The sequence below is a fragment of the Equus quagga genome, chromosome 8, assembly GCF_021613505.1.
Source record: "Equus quagga isolate Etosha38 chromosome 8, UCLA_HA_Equagga_1.0, whole genome shotgun sequence".
Taxonomy (NCBI): Eukaryota; Metazoa; Chordata; class Mammalia; order Perissodactyla; family Equidae; genus Equus; species Equus quagga.
Genome location: NC_060274.1, coordinates 119,154,625 through 119,160,624, shown reverse-complemented (window position 1 = coordinate 119,160,624; position 6,000 = coordinate 119,154,625).

Here is a 6,000-nt window from a genome sequence, read left to right as displayed (position 1 = left end):
AGATTATAGAGAGGTACAGGTATCGATAGGAACAAAGGAAACCTTCAGACAGAGTAGCTGGAGAAGGATGAAGTTCAAGATTGCTTGAGGAGAAAAGATCAAGGAACTGAGAGGTTGATCTGTTAGAAGGATTGTTTTCGTGCATTTTGATGTCACTAAGAATTATGGCAACACTAGTGTTATGGAAAATAACAGTGATTTAGATATTAAAATCTTCAAAAGTTAGTTACAGTGGCCTGAGTGTTTGTAGATAACCACAACTAGCAGGGGAAATTGTTGGTAGAACAACAACTTCAAAGCTGGGCAAAATTTAAGGAGGCAGATGCATAATTGATATGGGTAATAATGAACAAGAATTAACACCTAATCCACATCCGAGCACAGAGAACTGAATAAAAAAAGTCATGACTTCAGAGGAGTTATAGGTGCACAGTGTCCTTAGGGAAAGTACATTGCAAGTAGAGTACGAAAATCGGTGAAACACTCAGAGAAGAAGTTGAGGATGTAGAAGAGTTTGATGATGTCCCCTGAGTTCCAAAGGGATCAAGAAAGTGTTTCACAAGAACTTCTCTTGTGAGGTCACTAAAGTCATCAATAACCTCCAAGAGCTAAATCCAGGGTCAATTCTTGGTCTTCATCTTACTTGACTTCTCAGGACCATTTGACACAGTTTATCAGCTCCTCAAAAAACTTTCTCCACTGGGCTTTCAAGACATCACTCTCTCCTGGTTTACCTCCAGTCATGCTGACCACTGCTTTCCAGTCTCCTTTGTTGATTTCTGTCTATTCACTGATCTCTAAACGTTGATAACTCAAGCCCTAGTCATTTGCATTATTTTTTTCCTTTTTATCTATGTGCTTTTCTTTGTCACTCAGTTATTCTCATAGCTTTAAATACCACCTACATTCACTTGACGCTCACATTTATATATCCAGCCTGAAACGTCCTGAACTCCAGGGTTTTATATCTAATTGCCTAAACATATTCTCTTAGATATTTAGACATCTCAGACTTAAATTGTTCTTAACTAAGCTCCTGAAAGTCCTCCAAAACTAGCTTATTCCATGGCGACACCTCAGTTAATAGAATACCATCTCACTTAATAGAATTTTAACCTTCCAGTTTTTCAGACCAAAAAATATATAATCATTAATTCATCTCTTTTTTCCATATCAGATCCAAACAAATCCGGTTGTCTATAGATAGATGTATAGCTTGTATAGATAGAAAGATGATAGATGATAGATACATAGACATAAAATATATTTAGAAACAGACCACTCCTCTCCTCCACTGTTATCACTCTGCTCCAAGTGGTTATCACCTCTAACCTACATTATTGTAATTGCCTCCATGGTAAATTAGACTATTGTTCAAAATATTCACTCTCTTCATCCAGTCAAAGCAAAAATTACCCCAAAGTTAAACAGGCAAGGAAGAATTTATTCCAGGTTATTGCAGTAGGAGAGTGAAGCAAGAACTCAACTCCACTGAAACAAGGATGGGAGTGTTTTTAAGCATTGAGATGAGTTACTGGAAAACTACTGAAATATCTTAATCGGGGGGTGAGTGTTGATCAATGGGATGAGCACATTGAGTTATTTCTGAGTCTGGAACTTTTTTTTTTTTTTTTTTTGCTGAGGAAGATTCACCCCGAGCTAAAATCTGTTGCCAATCTTTCTCTTTTATTTTTTTGCTTGAGGAAGATTCGCACTGAGCTAAGATCTGTGCCAATCTTCCTCTACTTTTTGTATGTGGGATGCCTCCACAGCATGGCTGATAAGTAGTGTAGGTCCAGGCCAGTGACCCAAACCATGAACCCACGCTGTCAAAGCAGAGTGCACCAAACTTAACCACTATGTCATGGGACTGGCCCCCTAATGTTTTTTTCTTTTTTTCTGTGATTAGGCCCTCTGTGTTTGTTAGTTAGTGCCTATCAAAGTTAGGCTCCTACCCTCCCATAGGGACTGGGGATAAGGGTACCATCTTCCTTGAGGATTACATTTCAAAGAGGTGGCTCCCTGGTCCTTGAGAAAGACCTACCTGGGTTGAAAAATTGACAAGGGGCTTTTTAAAAGATTTACATGTGACAGGGACAGAAAAAGAAATTATAATTACAAATGCTCCAAAGTAAACACTCTAAGAAAAAGGATATCTGGGGCCTGGAGTCAGGAAGAAGCCTGCCTAAAGTTGAGTCAAGAGAGGGAAACATTAATGCTGTCTTGGTCTACCAGGTCCAGCCCCTACTTCCTTAACTGGCATACTTCTCCACACATTGATTCTGGGTTCTGCCCTGTGACTGGCTTTCATCAGTAGAATGAGACTGAAATCTCAATGTGCCAGTTCTGAGCCCAGACTTTAGGAGGCTTTAGTGTTTCCACCTGAGTTTTCTTGTGCTCTGCCACTGTCATAGGAAGAACATGCCCAAGTGAGCCTGCTCGTCCCAGGAAGAAGAGAAGAGATACTCCAGTTGTCAGCCCAGCCTCATAAAAAAGCCCACCTGAGATTAGCACAGCCACCAGCTGAGTTTAGCCTAGATTAGCTGGAACCCTAATGCATGAAAATAAAAGTTTATTGTTGTATGCCACTGGAGTGTCGTGCTTGTCTCTTATGTAGCAAAAGGTAACTAACACAATCTCTTAACTGGTCTCCCTCCTTCTCTCTTACTCTCCTTTAATTGATTGTATACCCAGCAGTCAGGATAATCTTGGTAAAACATTAAACAGATTCTGTCACTTTCTTCATTATCTTGCAATCGTTTTCAACTCACTCCTAGAGAAAGCAAATGTTTTTAAAAGGCTTACAAGGCTCTACAGGATTTAAATGCCAATTACCGCTTTCATTCCATTTTCTCTTACACTCCCCTGTGCTCACTCCATTCCAGCATCTTTGCCTCTGCCTTCCCTTGGATCTTTCCACTTATTGCTCATTATGCCTGGAATGTTTTTAACTGATATCCAAACTTCTCACCATTTTACCTATCTCAAGCTTTCCCCGACAATCCTATTTAAAAGTTTGTCACTCTCCCAACAGATATTTCCTTTCATTCCTATTTCACTCTTCTTTGCAGCATTTTTCCACCGTCTAACATCCTATTTTTAACAACTTTGCTAAGATAGGATTCACATGCCATAAAACTTACCCATTTAAAATATACAATTCAATGTTCTTTGGTATATTTACAGATATGTTCAACCATGACGTCAAAAAGAAGGCGTGTACCCCTTAGGTATCACCACCATATGCCTGCATTCTTCCCAGCCCTAAGCAACCACTAATCTACTTTCTGCTTCTCTGTATTTGCTTATTTCATATGACTTTCACATGAATACAATCATATAATATATGACCTTCTGTGACAGGCTTAATATAATATTTTCAAGGTTTATCCATGTTGCAGCATGACTCACTATTCCTTTTTATGGCTGAATAATATTCCATTGTTCATTTATTAATTCATCAGCTAATGGGCATATAGATTGCTGCCATCTTTTGTCTATTATGAGTAATTCTACAATAAACGTTAATGAACAAGATTTTGTGTGGATGTATGTTTTGACTTTTCTTAGGAATATACCTAGGAGTGGAATTGCTGGGTCATATGGTCACTCTATGTTTAATTGTGAGGGGAACTGCCAGTATTTTCAAAGTGGCTGTACCATTACACCTTCCCATCAGTGACGTATATGGGATCCAACTTTTTCCACATCCTCAATAACACTCACTATTATCTCACTTTTTGATTCTAGCTATCCTTCTGAGTGTGAAGTGATATCTCATTGTGGTTTTGATTTGCATTTCCCTGATAAAGAATGATGTGGAGCATCTCTTCACGTATATCTTCCTTGGAGAAATGTCCATCAAATTCTTTATCCATCTGAAATTGTGTTGTTTGTCTTTTTATTATTGGGTTATAAGTGCTCTTTCTGTATTCTGGGTTCAAGTCTCTTATTAGAGATGTGTTTTGCAAATATTTTCTCCCATTCTGTGTGCTCCCTTTTTACTCTCCTGGAAGTCTTTTGATGTACAAAAGACTTTAATCTTGGTGAAGTCCAATTTATCTATTTTTCATTTTGTTGCCTGTGCTTTTAGTGGCATACCCATTAAATTGTTGCCAAATTCAATGTCATGAAGATTTCCCCCTACGTTTTCTTCTAAGAGTTTTTTAGTTTTAGCTCTTATGTACAGGTCTTTGATTCATTTTTTAAGTAATTTTTTGTATTGGTGTGGGATAAAGATCCAAATTCATTCTTTTGCATGTGTATATCCAGTTACTTCAGGTTTTGAGTTTTTATAAACTTAGGATTGAACGCAATGTTCTGTCCAATTTTTTCCCTTCTCTAAACTAATTACAAGTATGTGTCTAGGTTATGGAAGCAACAGATTATAACAATGAAAAAATACAACATATGTTACCTTTATCAGACATATATAATCTTATACTTCTGTATTGAAATTAGGCATTTTGGCAAATTATACTATCATTCACAAATTCACTGTCCCTCCCTGAGGGAAGAGAATTCTTTCCTATCCTGCTGACAGCAGTCTTGGCCTTGCCACTTGCTTTGGCCAATGAAATCTGACCATAATTTATTTACTCTTTCCCCACTACTTCAAAACCAGACAAGTCCAGTTAGAGACTGTCCCATTAGCCTGGACTATAATAAAGACAACAAGGAAATGAGGGACAACTGACCCACAGTAGACAAATAATGGGAACAAAACCAAACATTTTTTGCTGTGAGCTACAAGGATTTTCAAGGTTATTTGTTATGATAACATAACCTAGACTATCTTGACTGATATGACCATGAAGAACAAGTAGTTCGTAAAAGATATACAATTAGCATTGCAGAGGTTAGCAGTGCAGGCTACTTAACATACTGGTTAAGAGGATGAACTCTGGAGTCAGACTGGCTAGGTTTGGATCCTGGGCCCCTAGGTACTAACAATGTGACCTTGGGCAAGTCACATCCTGTCTCTGTGTCGCAGTTCCTTGAGTAATAATAGTAGTTACACTATGGAGTTGCTTTATGGTTTAAATAAGTTCTTCTGTGTTTAGTAGTAAGAAGTAAGAGCCAGACCTAAGTAGTATGTCTTAGATTGAGTTCCCCAGTAGGTAAAGGATTTATGAGCTATCATTTCATTTGGGAATCCAATCCATCAGAGCAGTCATGAGTGACAAAGGATATGAAACAGAGAAGGCTATAAAACGAATAAAAAGACGCATTATCAAGTTTGCTGCCACTGAGTGCAAGTAATTGCTTGATCTTTAGGACCACTCACCTTAGAAGATGTATAAACTGTGTCTCATGACTGTCCCTCAGAAGGGAAAGGGGGAAAAATTATCTACTGGCTTCTACTTTCGTTGGTCAAATTTCATGCAACAGGGAGTAACTCCCAGAACTTCTGGGTTGTCCAAGCAAGGACTTGGATGCCTAGTGTATCCTTCTTTGGAAAATCAACAAGGAAGCCCTGGGTCCAGGTATGAGAGGTGCTCCTGGCATGCATAACATGGAGTATCGGCTGTTAATATCATTATTACTGTTTGTGTTGTACATATAAACCAAGTATTTCTAAAATCAATTTTTGGGAAGTATTCAGCACAGCAGAAAGCTATTAACTTGAGAGTTGAGGATAAGAGAGTTTGGGATTGGGTCTCTCCAGTGTTTAGCTACAGAGGTACACTGTTTTGGAGTACGGAGTTGTGCATGGATAGTTTTCTGGCTCTTAGTACCCAGCACACAGATAATACAGGTACTGTGTGTTGAAGAAGTTTCCTTGGAATGATGCAGGCTCCTCTCTTCTGCTGAGGGTGGTATTTCTTCCTTCTCTGTAATACTAACCTCGGCCTCAAGTTAAGGAAAGCGTATGGTCACATCTACATGGGCCTCCATCTCCTAATCTTCTTCTTAAGCTTCAGCTTCTTTTAAGCTCTAGAGATATATCCCAAAATATTCTGATTCAACAGGAGGCTCCACTTAGCAAATATTTTCCAG